Source organism: Cupressus sempervirens, chromosome 4, assembly GCF_028749045.1.
Source record: "Cupressus sempervirens isolate cs-2001-9-10 chromosome 4, ASM2874904v1, whole genome shotgun sequence".
NCBI lineage: Eukaryota > Viridiplantae > Streptophyta > Pinopsida > Cupressales > Cupressaceae > Cupressus > Cupressus sempervirens.
Window position 1 is genome coordinate 110,158,602 of NC_143121.1, and position 14,724 is coordinate 110,173,325.

Genomic DNA, 14,724 nt, shown 5'->3' on the forward strand with positions numbered 1-14,724 from the left:
TAGTTAAAATTAATCAAATCTTTAAAGAGTTTATTTATTTATTTAAAAAATCTGAACAAATACTTTTAACACAATTTTTAAGCTTCACCAAGTGTTTTACTCCTTTAAAAAAAAACTATAGAACCGACTCAATGTAGTAAAATTCAATATTAGAAGTCAATGTCATGAACAATTCAAAATACTAATTGAAGCATGATAGATTTGGGACCAAGGCTATTTCCTCTCAAATATAATTTGATTCAATAAGTAAATGGAAACAAAAGAAGAATTTAATAAGGTAGAAATTTTAATGTAGACATTTTTTTAAACAATTAGATTCCAGGAAAAGCTTCCTTGCAAAAAAAACTTTATAAAAATTAAATGTTAAGTTAATGAAAAGAAACTGTAATATTTTTCAAAAACATAAAATCAAAAATAGTTTTAAAGATTTTACAAGTGTTTATAAATGTTAATATTTTGAAGGTTTTATTTAAAAACTATATTTTATTTTTAAAAAACTTATTGTTTTAAACTAAAGAAACTAACGTGGCTTATTTCTTAAGTCAAAAGAACGTATATTTAGAGCCTTTTTCTCATAAGACTTTAAGTTCAAGAGGACCACGTGTTGCTAGTGAATAACTTTGAATGAGAACTTTAAGGAAAAGTAAATAAGCCTTGAAATATTTTTAGGATAAAAAAAAATATTCGAACGAGTAATGGAGAAGGGAGATTTAGCCATAACGTTATCATATTAGGCTGCAACAAGGTGCAAATAATTATATACGTACTCTCAAAAGAGTGTCATTATCATGATAGTTATATTTCATTATAAAAAGGTATCTAGTTACAGTCTCAAATAAAATATATTAGACAAATAGAGTACAACGTTAATTGTTATGCAAGTACTGGCACTGTTAAAACTGAAGTTTAGTCAACAAAATAAGGATCAAATGAGACATCATCCTAACTATTTTCAGATAATCAATGAAGACAAAATCAATATGGGCAAGAAAAAGTAGAATCAGAGATATCTTGAGAGGGTCAAGCATAAAGGATGCGATAAAACTCAAGTATGAAATGTTTTTGAAAAAAAAATGGTTTCACTGATAGAATTCTGGACCAGAGTTTTGAATTCTTGACCAAGAAAGATAAGCCTCATTTGGAAAGGGACGTTGCAGCTGCTCTAACAGACTTTCAGCACACGACAGATTTATAGTGGAGCAATAGACACGGCTGGCAGAGACGTTAAAAAAGCTGCAGAAATAATAATGAAGAATGGTTCTATGTGAGAGTGATATATTAATTTTTTTAACATTTTTGTTCTGTTTATTGAATTTTTTTTGGTAGCAGGTTCCTCAATAAGGCTAAACAATTATTGAGCAAATTATAAGGAAGCAATACAAGATGCAACAAGGGCAATGACAGCCAGATCCACTACACCTGTTAAGTTACTAAGAAATTTTAAAATTTGAATATGCCTATCCTGGCAGCATGATCGATAGAACAAATTGAAAACCAGCAGTATTGGAGATTCAATGATTGACTGCGTTCTCAGCAAGCTTTGGAACTGCGAATTGTGGGAGAAGGTAAATAATGCGATTTTGAATGGTCTACGAGGATAAACGTTAAATGTCTAACAATAGCACAATGAAAGCGGCAATCTCAGTACCATTAAGGATATCTATTTATCATAGATTCAGACAAACCCAATTTTGAATGGGAGCGAAAAGAGAAAAGCTTGTGGCGTCCAACATTTTTGAAGTAAAAATGGAATAGGTTGTCTGGTCGGTTAGAAGAATGAGTGACTTTGCAAAGCGACTAACATGAATGGTTAAAAAAACAATTAAGATGGAAGAAGCGACTGGAAGGAGTCCTGATTACAAATTTTTGGCAGAAACGTTACAATTTACAAAAGATTCTCGGGGGAAGGTATTACACAGTTAAACTATAATGATGGCTTGCTAATGACATAACAAAGAATAAAAATATTGAATGTGACAGTCTCTCCAAGAAATTATATGAAATCATAATTGATTTGGAAAAATTTCTGATACACAATTTGTAGAAATTTGCGCGTCATGGCTGTGAAGTAGAGGGAAAAACAAAATACCACAGCTTGGCAATAAAGGAGACTCTATTTGTGAAGGGACGATGAAAGCTATCACAAACAGATATAATGGTTTGGTGAGATAAAGTTTAAACAGAGAAAGTGCAGATATAAACTGAAAATGAAAAGCATAAGAGGATGAAAAACAACAGAGGTACCAAGAACGACAATGATGAAGATCTTGGCCACCTATGGAAGGTCGTACAGACCAAAGGGCAGCAAAACAAGATTTAAAGAAAAAGCAACAGCTGGCTGTGAGCAGAGTTTTATAATCAGAGATATGATACGAGCATGAGCTAAATTTAAAAAAAAAAGTTAGAAGAATGATAGTACAGAGATAAATTTTATTTCAGATGAGTTGGAATAAGATAAAATAAATTTCTCTAAGAGAAAAGTTAAATAAAATAACAATATATCAATATTTATGAATGAGAGTTTTTAATGAAAGTTACAAATAAATGCAAGACTTGCAATAAGAATATTAGATTAATAAAGCCTGCAACAAATAGTGCTAAGATCCTCTTGTTGCGGCGGCAAGCCTTCCAAAACAAGAGAGGAAAAGAGGATTTTCCAAGAAAATAACCCTTTGGTGGTAAGCCTTCCAAAGGGGGTTATTGGAAAGAAAAAAATAAATAAATCCTGCACACAAAAAATGTTGGAATGAGCTAGAAACTACAAAAAACTCTTTGTTCAAAAAAAGTCTTCAAATAAGGTGAGCTCCAATGATTGACAACTTTCTACACATGAAACTCAAACAAGGATTAGTACCTTAGCTCTGATACCATGTAAGAAATGTTAAATTGAAAAGACATTAAGGAAAGAATACAAGTGAGCAAAGTGAGAAGATATGTTACCATGAGATAAGTCTATTTCAAGATTATCAAAGATAGCAATTTTGTTTCTTTGGAATTCAATAATAAGAATGCAAAATGAATAACATTCTTTTTTGGTGCCAATAAACATGTACACACATTCAATTATTTAAATGCTCTATATTAATTTGAAAATGGAATTTGATGTCAAAAATAGTTAGAAAGTTTACCTAACGAAATACAAGATCAAACACTACAGGATCATGGTAGAAGGGTCGAAAGGATGTGGTATGTTCGTGTCAATGTGTTGGTATTTTTGTGTTGATACATAATAGCTTCGGTCAGATACAAGGATTATTGATTATATTGATTATATACATATGTGCATATATGTATGTATTTCAGCGTGAACTGACATACATGCACACATACAGAGTTCTTGTGCTTAATTAGAATTATCATTTCATATACCTTGGAAAAAAGCAATTATCCTTGCATTCAATTGGAACTCTATATATCAAATTAAGTATACTGAAATCTGTATTAACAGATTATAATATTATTCTTCATCTCTTGGTGTAGATCGAGTGATGATCTCATGCATAGAATCAATCAAGTAATGATCAAACATATTCATATTGAATTATAATTGGATCAAGCAAAATGATCCATTCAAGTTTATGCAGCTTGGCCACTTTCTAATAGCATTTGTTTATTGCAAATCAAACTCAATTAACATCGGGACTCTTCGAGGAGTTGTTAGGAATCCTTGTGTCTCTTTATGAAAGGACATGTCATGAGTGGACATGTCCTCTCATGACATGTCCCATAACACACTTATATATACCCACCGATATCCAATAGAAAATCATCGAATTTGATAAATGCTTTCTTAAGTACAGATCGGTAATTTCAGACTTGAAGATAAAATTAAATATTCAGATTTGAATATATATTTCATTGCCATTATAATTCAGATTCATTCAAGAACCAGTCTGATAATAATCTGCAAATTCAAATAAGAAATTAGTACTCTACAATCTGCAAATTGCTAATATTATACCAGTCCGATAAGAAGTTTAAGTTACATGGACATTTTGGCTCAGTGGTTGATCCATGTTGTAGTAGCAATGATTTGGTCATTTTAAATATTGTTTGCCTTTGGTGTTGAATAAGCAAAACGGGGTTCCTCAACACCACGAATATTTAGATAGATTGAGAATCCTTTTCCAAATATTAATTGGTCGGCAACAGAAATAAAATTGTGAAAGTAGAAAGTTGAACAAAGTTGAGGAGTTTCTTTCACTAATGGTCTTAGTGGGGTCCATTTTGGCTTCTTTTAGTGTTAGCCAACAGTTACACTTGTTTGTTTGTGATGACTCCCCAGAGATGTGACTTCTCGAAGGCTAAGCTTTATTGTCTTAATGTTTGGAGACTTCCAATGCCAAAGTGGAGAACAAAGTGGGTACCACATTCAATTACTTAACAAAAATTGAAATAGAGCAAGGAAGGAATATAGCTCAATTGATCAGAACTTTGTATCTACTAACATGCTCCAATTTTGGTTATTTCTCTCCATAGTTGCTTAGTTTGGTTGAAGGTGTATTTCTATGGATGTCAAAAATGTCTTCTCGAATGGGGGCTTAGATGAGGAGGTCTGTATAGCGTAGCTAGAGGATTTTAAGGTTATGGTTGTGAACATCTTTTTTGTTGGTTGATTAAGTCCTTGTATGGGTTTGCGTAGGCTCCTTAAGCATAGAATATTGAAATTGATAAATGTTTAAATATTTTGGTTTAGGAGTTTTTTAACCCTTTTAGGCCTAAAGTGATGGTAGTGATATTGTGATTTTTATTGTATATGCTGATGATCTTTTGTTCTAAATAGCATAGACACTACAATTTAATGAACACAATCAGATTTGTGTGTGGCTTTTGGAATGTTTGATCTAACCCTTTTATGTTATTACCAAGGTGTTAAGTTTTGGCAATTTTGATCCTCCAATCTTCATGGTTGAGATCAAACATGCCATGATTCCATTTGTGAATGTTTTGGGATGACATGTTGTAATTCATTGCCTTCAACTATGGACATCTGAAGAATTTTTAGATTTTGATAATTCATCTCTGAGTAATGAGTAACTATATAAATGGGCAACCTGATATATGTTACAACCACTAGATTGGAATTTTGCTTTTCTGTTAGCCACACTTTTTTCTCTTTTTTGTCAAAACTATTTTTTTTTCATTGGATAGTCACAAATTGAATATTGTGGCATGCCAAAAGCAATCTTGAGTTTGGCATGCTTTATGAGTGCAACAATTTTTGGTTTGATTGGATATATAAACTCTGATTGGGAAAGATTAGCTGATATTTAATGGTCTACTATTGGCTATGTCTTTCTTCTCTTTGTGTTCAAGAGCAATTCTATAGCAAAGTAAGCTTATGCAAATCATAGCTCTATCTTCAATTGAAGTTGAATGCAAAACAGTTGGGGGTCCCAGATGTGAAGTGGTTCAATTATCTAGAATTTTGACAGATATTCAACTTCTTTACCATAACCTTACTTTGTTTTTGTGTATTAATAAAGAGTGTTGAAGTACAGCCTAATTACAGCCTAATCAAACACATTAAGATTCAACCTCATATTCATCATTTGGTGGATTGTGAAGACATTTCTTTCTGCTTTTGTATTTCTCAGGAGCAGTGTGCTGGTTTAATGTCTATACTATTACGAGGTAATTGGTAAATACTTGCTTGTTAATAATAGAGACCGAAAGGTCAATTTATACAAAAGAATGAGACGATGCTTCCTTAGGAAACGATCGTAAAGAATAGAAACATTCTATTCCAGAGAAAGCAAAAAATGAAAGCAAACTAAAGCTTAAGATATTTACATGATAACCATTAACTAATAATAGACGTCTTATCTATTATTGTAATACCCTCCCTTAATGGTTAATCTATCTAACACACCAAGCTGTCCTCTGAATTTGACAAACTTATCAGGACCAAGAAGCTTGGTGAGAATGTCTGCAATCTGATCTGTGGTAGGAACATACTACAGATCTATAGTCCCATCTTCAACCAGCTGTCGTATGTAATGACAATGAACATCCACATGCTTGGTTCGTTCATGGAAGACTGGATTTCGTGCTAACTTGATAACGCCTTTGTTATCAACAAACAGAGTAGTCGGTCCTGCTGGTGACATCTGCATATCTCCAAGCATCCGACGAAGCCAAACAGCTTCACATCCTGCCTTAATAGTCCCTCTGTATTCAGCCTCTGTAGAAGAGAGAGAAACTCGCTGCTGCTTCTTGCTGGTCCATGTGACTGCACCGGATCCCAAACTGAACACATATCCAGATGTTGACTTTTTATCATCAACAGAGCCTGCCCAATCTGAATCTGTGAATCCACTGAGTTTAGGATTAGAACTCGGAGAATACAGAAGTCCATAATTAGAAGTGCCCTTTACATAACGAAGCACACGCTTTGCTGCGAAGGATAATGTCACTGTCAGTAGTCTTGATGTAGAGATTTGAGTCTGAAGAACTCCTCTTGAAGCCTTGATCACTGAGGTACGTATCAATCTTGATGTACCATGCCCGAGGGGCCTGCTTCAAACCATAGAGAGCTTTTACCAATTTGAGAACCTAATGGTCTTTACCAACAACCTTGAAACTAGGAGGCTGCGTCATGTAGACCTCTTCATGGAGACCACCATTCAGGAAAGCACTCTTTACGTCCATCTGATGGACCTTCCAGCCAAACTATGCTGCTATGGCTAGGACTAATCTGATGGTGTTCATCTTTGCAGTAGGAGCAAAGGTCTCCTCATAATCAATGCCCTGACGCTGAGAAAAGCCCTTTGCCACTAAACGAGCTTTGTACTTATCCAAAGTACCATCTGATTTGTATTTGATTTTGTAGACCCATTTGCAGCTAATGGGTTTCTTCCCTGGGGGAAGATCAGAAAGAACCCAAGTGTTGTTCTTCAGCAGGCTCTGGTGTTCAGATTGCATGGCTTGTTCCCACTTTGGAATTCCTTTAGCCTTGAAATATGTTTGAGGTTCAAACACACTGTGAATGTTGGCCATAAGAGCAAAGTTAACAGAATCTGTAGTTTTGCTCTTTTTTCGACCAGTTCTCCCATCAATGAGCTCATCATCATGAAGATCAACAAGTGTCTTAGCCCACCACTTAGGCCGGAGAGGAGAATGACCAACAGTAGTACTAGGAGATGCTTGATCAGCAGGATCCTCATCAAAAGAATCTGGATCAAACTCAAGTGAAGCATCTTCAAAACGAGGTGATCCTGTAGGAGAAGTCGGAGGTGTCTGTATAGGTATCACTGGCATGACTGGAGCTGTAGGAGCTACTGGAGCCCTCCCTTCAGGTGGACATAATGGAAGCCGAACTCCCAAATCATGAACCTGCATAGGCTGGTCTGTTGGATCAGGAACAAGAGAAACAGGCATGAATGGTCCTTGCTGCTCATCAAAGACTACATCGCGGTTGTATATGAGACGAGATGTCTGAACATCAATAAGGTGGTAGGCTTTGTGAAGACTGCTATATCCAACAAGCATCAATTTTTGACTTTTGGCATCCAACTTGGTGCGCGAAGCATCAGGGATCCAAACAAAAGCAAGAGAGCCAAAAACCTTCAGGTGACTGATTCTGGGCTTGCGACCTAACCAGGCCTCTTTCAGAGTTTTACCTTTGACTGCCACTGTGGGTGACCGGTTCAATAGATAAACTGCAGTGTTAACTGCTTCTGCCCAAAAACGCTTCGGAACATGTCTGTGTTCGAGCATGGAATGAGCCATCTCGGTGATTGTCGTGTTTCGACATTCAACTACACTGTTCTGTTGTGGCGTGTGGGGTGTGGTGAACTGGCGTTGGATGCCATGTGTATCCAAGAAGCTGGAGAAAACATTAGAACAAAATTCCCCCCCATTGTCTGATCTAAGAGTAATAATAGATTTCCCAGACTCTTTTTCAACTAAGGGTTTAAACTTCTGAAATACAATAAATGCATCGGATTTCTTTTTAAGGAAATACACCCACATTTTTTTACTGAAATCATCTACAAACAACAAAAAATACCTGTACCCAAGAACAGAAGGAGTGGCCATAGGGCCACAGATATTAGCATGAACAAGCTGAAGTACCTGAGAAGCTCTCCAAGAATCGTCACTGGGGAAAGGTGTGTGATGTTGCTTCCCAGCCTGACATGCGTCACAAACTCCAAGGTGTTGAGTTTGAATCTCTGGAAAACCAAGAACAAGCTCATCCCGAGCAAGTTGTGAGAGATAATGCACATTTAAGTGCCCATATTGCTGATGCCAAAGTGTGCTGATGGAAGATCGCCGAGCAGCCATAACTAAGTCCTGAGAATCACCAGAATCAGTAAGTCTGAAAAGACCATGATCCTCAAGACTAACTGCAACAGTAGACTTAGTCGCCCGATCAGTGATGGTGCACTGATGTGAACTGAAAGTGACTGCCAAGTGTGGAGAATGTCACAGCAACTGACTGACTAAGAGTAGATTTAGTTCCATCCTTGGAACGTAGTACACATCAAGGAATATGAGATTCCTCCCGACAAACTGAATCTGAATGTTGCCTTTACCGATAACTGTGTACTCTTCTCCACCACCAAAAATAACAGAATCTGAATAAGGCTGGTAGTCAGTAAACCAGTCTCTGCATGAGTGAAATATCGAGAGGCACCTGAATCAATGTACCAGGCAGATGACTTCGCATGATCTATGGGTCTTTTAGCCATGAAGGCGTAAAAGGCAGATTTCGCTTGCTTAGTGTGCTCTGCACTGTTTGCTTTGGGTTGCGAACCTGATTGCTTAGATTGGGCAGCTAAGCATTTCCAACATTCAACCTTCATGTGACCATACTTGTGGCAGTAGTTGCATTGAATGTTCTTCTTTCTGGTACCATTGGATGCTGGAGCAAAAGACCTCTGCTGAGATGGTTGCTGAAATTTGCCCTTATCCTTCTGAAAGGATTTTGCAGCAAAGGCTTGCTCAGTGGAGGTGGAACTAAAGCTGCTACCAAACTATTGTTTCCACTGATCTTGCTGAAGTAGCAGGGTGCAGAGATCAGTGAAATTTAGATCAACACCAGTAGATGTGATGTTGAGAGTCTCGATAAAATGCTCATAGGATTTTGATAAACTCCGAAGAGTGATTACCACAATATCCTCTTCCTCCATCTTGCGACCAATGGCAAGTAACTGATCACGGATTTCCTGAATCCGATTCAGGTGTGCCTGGAGCAAGGTGCGCTCATCCATGACAATAGAAAACAGAGTGTTTTTCAGAAAGAAGGCTCAGCTCTTGTCGGAAGTCTCATGAAGACCTTTTAGATGTGTCCATATTTCGGCAGCTGTCTTGCCGGATGGAATATGAGAAAGCTGGTCATTAGCTACGAATAGTTTGAGAAGCATTACTGCCTCTTGATTGTTCAGATCCCATGTATCTTGATTAGGACTCGGAGAAGTCGGACGCTGCATAACACCCAGAACAAGTTGATCGGTGTTTCGATATTCGAAGATTGCGATGATGCGCTGCTTCCAAGTTCCATAATTGTGACCATTGAATTTGGAATTATGTTCGAGTAGAATATTTGTCAGAGATGCCATGGCACGTTTTTCAATGAAAAATTGTGAAAATCTGTGAAGGCACGTTCTTCGAGGCAAAAATACGAAAGACCCAAAAGAATCAGAGAATGACCTTGAAGAGAGCTCGAAAAACCCAGAAAGAATCTGCTGTCGTTTTTTGGATCCGCTGGCTCGAAAATTGAGGCACAAAAATTGAGGCACCTAGAAAAAACGGACGACAACCCAGTTGAGCTCTCGAAAAGCCCACCAAGAATCTGCAAACAAAATATTTTTTTGACCCCAAAAATTAGGGTTTCGAAAAAAATGGCCCTAGCTAAAAAAAGCTTGAAAGAACTTCAGATTTCTTGATAAAAAATGGCAGATTTTTCTTCAAGGATCGATGTGCATGGACGAATGGGGCTAGAGTGTGCTGAACAAACACCAAAAAACGGTGTGAGTTTGCAGAGCCGAATGCAAAAAACCGTCTACAAAAAAAACTATACGTTTTTAAAAAAAAAAAATTATTGCTCCTGTCTTTCACTGGCAGAGGTCTCGGTTTTGCTTTTGCCCTTGACAAACCGTGGACTTGAACACGCAAGCCATCTCTCACTGAGCCGAAATCAGAAAACCCGTCATTTTTTTTTTTAGCACAAAAAAAAAGTGAGTTCCTTTGCCACAAACGTGAGTTCAAAAAACACGAGTAGGAAAAAGAAAATTGCGAGTTGCAGATGAAATCGTCCACGATTTTCCTCAATTTGCAGATTTTGCAAAAACAAAAAAATCTTCCCACGATTTTCTGAAAAGAGACCTAGCTGGATTTCGAAAAATTTGAGCAAATAATTTCGAATGAAATTATAAATTTTTCAAAAAGTTCAAGAACTAGGCTCTGATACCATATTACGAGGTAATTGGTAAATACTTGCTTGTTAATAACAGAGACCGAAAGGTCAATTTATACAAAAGAATGAGACGATGTTTCCTTACGAAACGATCGTAAAGAATAGAAACATTCTATTCCAGAGAAAGCAAAAAACGAAAGCAAACTAAAGCTTAAGATATTTACAAGATAACCATTAACTAATAATAGACGTCTTATCTATTATTGTAATATATACCTCTTCGTCTTGTTTACTTTCTCATGCTTGAGGACAAGTATGATGCTGTTTTTGGGTTAGTCAATAAGGAAGGGTATTTGAAGGTAGGGTTTTCAAATATATTAGAATAATGATACAATACACTTGTATTTAATAGGTAAGGGTGTTATGTATAATTAATGAGGTTCTTGAACTTTATTTAGTGACGTTGCTGAACTGGGTGTTTCTAAATTTGTATATTATTAATTATTGTGCTCTCTCCAAGAGGAGCATGCTTCCATGCTCATCTTTTTCCTTAGTTCACATTAAAACTGGCTTGTAGGAATGACTAATTACGAGTCATGTTTTATATCACAAATAGAATATGCATAGTAACTGCTGATGAAAATCAGGTAGTTGGTTGCTAACATGTTTTGATGCCCCTTGGGCCAGAGATAAATATTTTTAGATTTGTTAAGTAGGATGTTATGAAACTCTCTAGAGGTAGGTTCTAGGGAGTCTTAATTATCTCACATAGAACAAACTTGTTCACTGAATGTTTAATTGGGAGGCAACTGGCAGGTTGTTCAGATATGTTTGTGTCACCCTGAACCTTTTAACTGGAATGCATAGAAAACAAGAAGTTTTGATCAACAAGTGATCCAGATTGAGATTGGAAAGTCTTCTTGATGAGCATAGTTACAGCTAGGTTTATGTTTCATGCGAGCTCTGTTACAGTTTCATGGTTGAGTAAGAAGCAGATGATACTTGTTATTTCTTCCAAGAAGGCAAAGTACAATAGAGTGCAAGAAGTTACATGGAAAATGATTTGACCTCAAGTCATCTAGAGAGATACAAACGCATTGTCAGATTATTTGCTGACATTCTGCAACAAATGGAGTCTTTTGAAGATGTTAGAGAACATGATTTTAGATGAATGAGTGAAGCACATGTTGATCTGTCATTTTCATTCATGAGGCACACAATGGAGAACTAGTCAAATGTCAAAGGTTACAATTTGAGGTGGAACTAATATAATGACAAACAGTGAGTTTATTAGTAAGGCTATCTAATATGCCTGCCCTGTTGTTCTTTTTAATTATAAGTTATGTTAAGAGCCAGTAGATTTCTACAATCCATTAGATTATTACAAGCTGCTTCTGGATTTAATTGTGTAATATTTTTAGCATCAATGTTTGGATTACACTTCGTGATCCATCATCAGGATGCATGATGGAGAGCCAAAGGAAGAAATAATAAACAGACTAGACAGAAGGTGTTGAAGGGGTTTGTTTGCTTTGATGACGATTCAGCTGGCAATAATAACAAATAACAGCAAATACAAATTCTGGAACAATACAAATAACATGCAATATAGAAGCAGAATTTTTCCAGATTTAGATGCTGATCAAAATAATGGATTTTTCGATATCACAGTAGTAACCCAGCTCATCAAAAACCCTTGCATATCAAAGCCAAACATACCCAGAAAAAGTTATTGACTGGGAGTCATTGCTGTAATAAAATCAGACCTGCAAACTCCCAGATCTGGGTAACACACCTCCAATGTTGGAAGAATGTCCGTAGCCCCTAACCTCCAATTTGGTCTGATCAAACCCAAAATCTGTCCAATCAGCTTTGATAGATCTGCAACAGCCTTGGATATTGAATTGTTTAATTATTGTGCTGAACTGTTGTGTTTATAATAAACACTTAATATCTCTGAGTCTTTATCTTCCAATAGTGTAGAAGATGTGATCAGGGAGGGGGTTCATTCTCACTAACCCAGAAGAAAGCCTCCAAAAAAGCTACAGCCAAAACTCCAAACATGAATAACCTAAAGGAATGAACAAAGGCTCCAAAAGTACATCATTTATTATTACCTTAATGATGAAAATACCCATTTCAGGCATTTTATTTTGTCATATGATGTTGTTGCAATGGTAATTCTGTAATGAAAGCTTTGTGTAGTACGCGGATTGATATATTGAGTGTATGTTTGATTGCATGTCTTTTAAATAATCATATTGCTGTTTAATTGGACTTGAACATTCAATGTTCTGATGTTGATGAATCTGGTGAGTCAGATTGGCCTTGATAAAATTATTGCTCACTCTATGGGAGGCTGACAAATACTTGTCGGTAGCAATTCGTCATTCACAATTGGGATGATGAATAGATATTGTAACAGGTGATTGATGGTTCTGCCAATGCCAACTTTGTGGAGGGAACAGTAAAAAATAGGTTGAATCTTTTTAAAATATTGAAATGTTTTGATATTTCATTTTAAAAAGTTGTTCAAAGACTAAATAGGAAACTTACAAGAGAAGTTGTTTGTCAATGAATATTTTCAAATGCTAGAACTCATAGAAAAAGAAACATTTAAGATATTGGAAAATTGTATGAACAAAATTATTTAAATATACTATAGGAGGAGTATTCAAGTGTTTTTTCGTTTTGGTGTTTTTATTGAAAGATAGATGATGAAAATATGTTGGATGTTCAATAGGAAGAGCCTGGAAAAGAAATCCTTTGGGAAGAATCTACACAAGAATGTAATTCCGATATAATTGTATCTAATGAAGGTTTTCTCATTTTGGTGTTTTTATTGAAAGATAGGTGATGAAAATATGTTGGATGTTCGATAGGAAGAGCCTGCAAAACAAATCCTTTGGGAAGAATCTACACAAGAATGTAATTCTGTATAATTGTATCTAATGAAGTTTTCTTTGAAGTCTGGAAGATGAAGAGAGCTCACAAAGTAGATTTGTTGAATTTGGTGACATCTGAGGAAAATTAATTGCCTGTATCATGGATTCTGATTAGCTATGGCACAAACTAAAGTTACCAAACTATTGAAAATGTTTATAAAGTCAAAAAGGGGCTTTTATATAGAACTATGCAAGCGAATTTGCATGAAGGCTTAGAACTTATCTGAAATGGCTATTTAGTGGTGAAGGTGAGTAACAATAGTGTAGAGACAATGGATGAACTTTTATGGTAAGATTTTTGAGGTATTTTGTTTACTTGATATGGAGCTATATAAGAAGAAATAATTAGTTATGGACGAAAGAGAGATAACTTGTAAATTTATAGAGGTGGAACTGGAGGGCAATGGTCATGCCTGTAAAGGTGCCTCGACACAAAAATGTAGATGCTGGAGGTTCCTTCCGGAGTATAAGAATGTGATAAGTAACATAGGATTCCTTTGAGTGTAAAAAAGCTTAACTAGAAACTTGACAACTAGCTAGAATCTTGTTTTTGCTATGAAAAAAATGGCGATTGATATCTCATTTGATGAATTGAAAACATTAGATGATTTTCAAGAAAATTTAAGTGGCCTCCTAATAGACGATGATTGAGCCAGTTGGTGTAGAGTTGTGACATCAGTTGTCTAGAAATATTTTGTTCGAGGATAGTAGGTGACAAGAATGGGAAAACTCTTTAACTTGATTTGAAAGAACGACATTTTGAATGATTCATAGACAGGTAGACAGCAGTCAAAAGTTAAAACTAAACTTCAATGTCGACATTGTCAGGGTTTAATTTGAGAGTGCATAACACAATTCTACTACTGATAGTCAATTTAAGCTTGTAATGGACCTGTCAAAATTTAATTTGAAAAGTGGAAGGAATTGAAACAGAAATCAGAAAGAGATGCAACCACTCAATGAAGACAACGCACAAGAGATATGTGGAAACTAAGGATGGGAAAAACCACGGTGAGAAATGCTGCTAGGGTCTACTGTCCTAATGCTTACAATCTTTTAGGACACCAACCACAAGGAATCACAAAATTCCTTATAAGAGCACCAACTCTTCCAAAACCACATGTCAATGATTTAAGTGCCAATTCAGAAATTCTTAGAGTGCCCATTCTCTTACAACATTTGAAACACAAGAAATTACACTTTGAACATGAACTGACTTCAGATAGATATCTTGTATAAAGATGATATGCATAAACCTCTCTGTAAACTGAGTGCAAATACTTCTCAATTCTATCAGCAATCTCTGGAAAACTTGTCTTCACAATTTTCGAACTGACTTGGAAGAGAGAACAAAATTGGTGCATTGTTACTGTTGTGCCTGAACTTGATCAAACGGTATCCCATCTTCAAATGAAATCA

General features: G+C 35.9%; 1 pseudogene; it reads left to right on the top strand.

Annotated features, from left to right (window-relative positions):
- The first annotated feature begins 2,255 nt into the window (after positions 1-2,255).
- Positions 2,256-14,724, top strand: part of LOC149560175 (arogenate dehydrogenase 2, chloroplastic-like) — a 39,912-nt pseudogene continuing 27,443 nt past the window's right edge.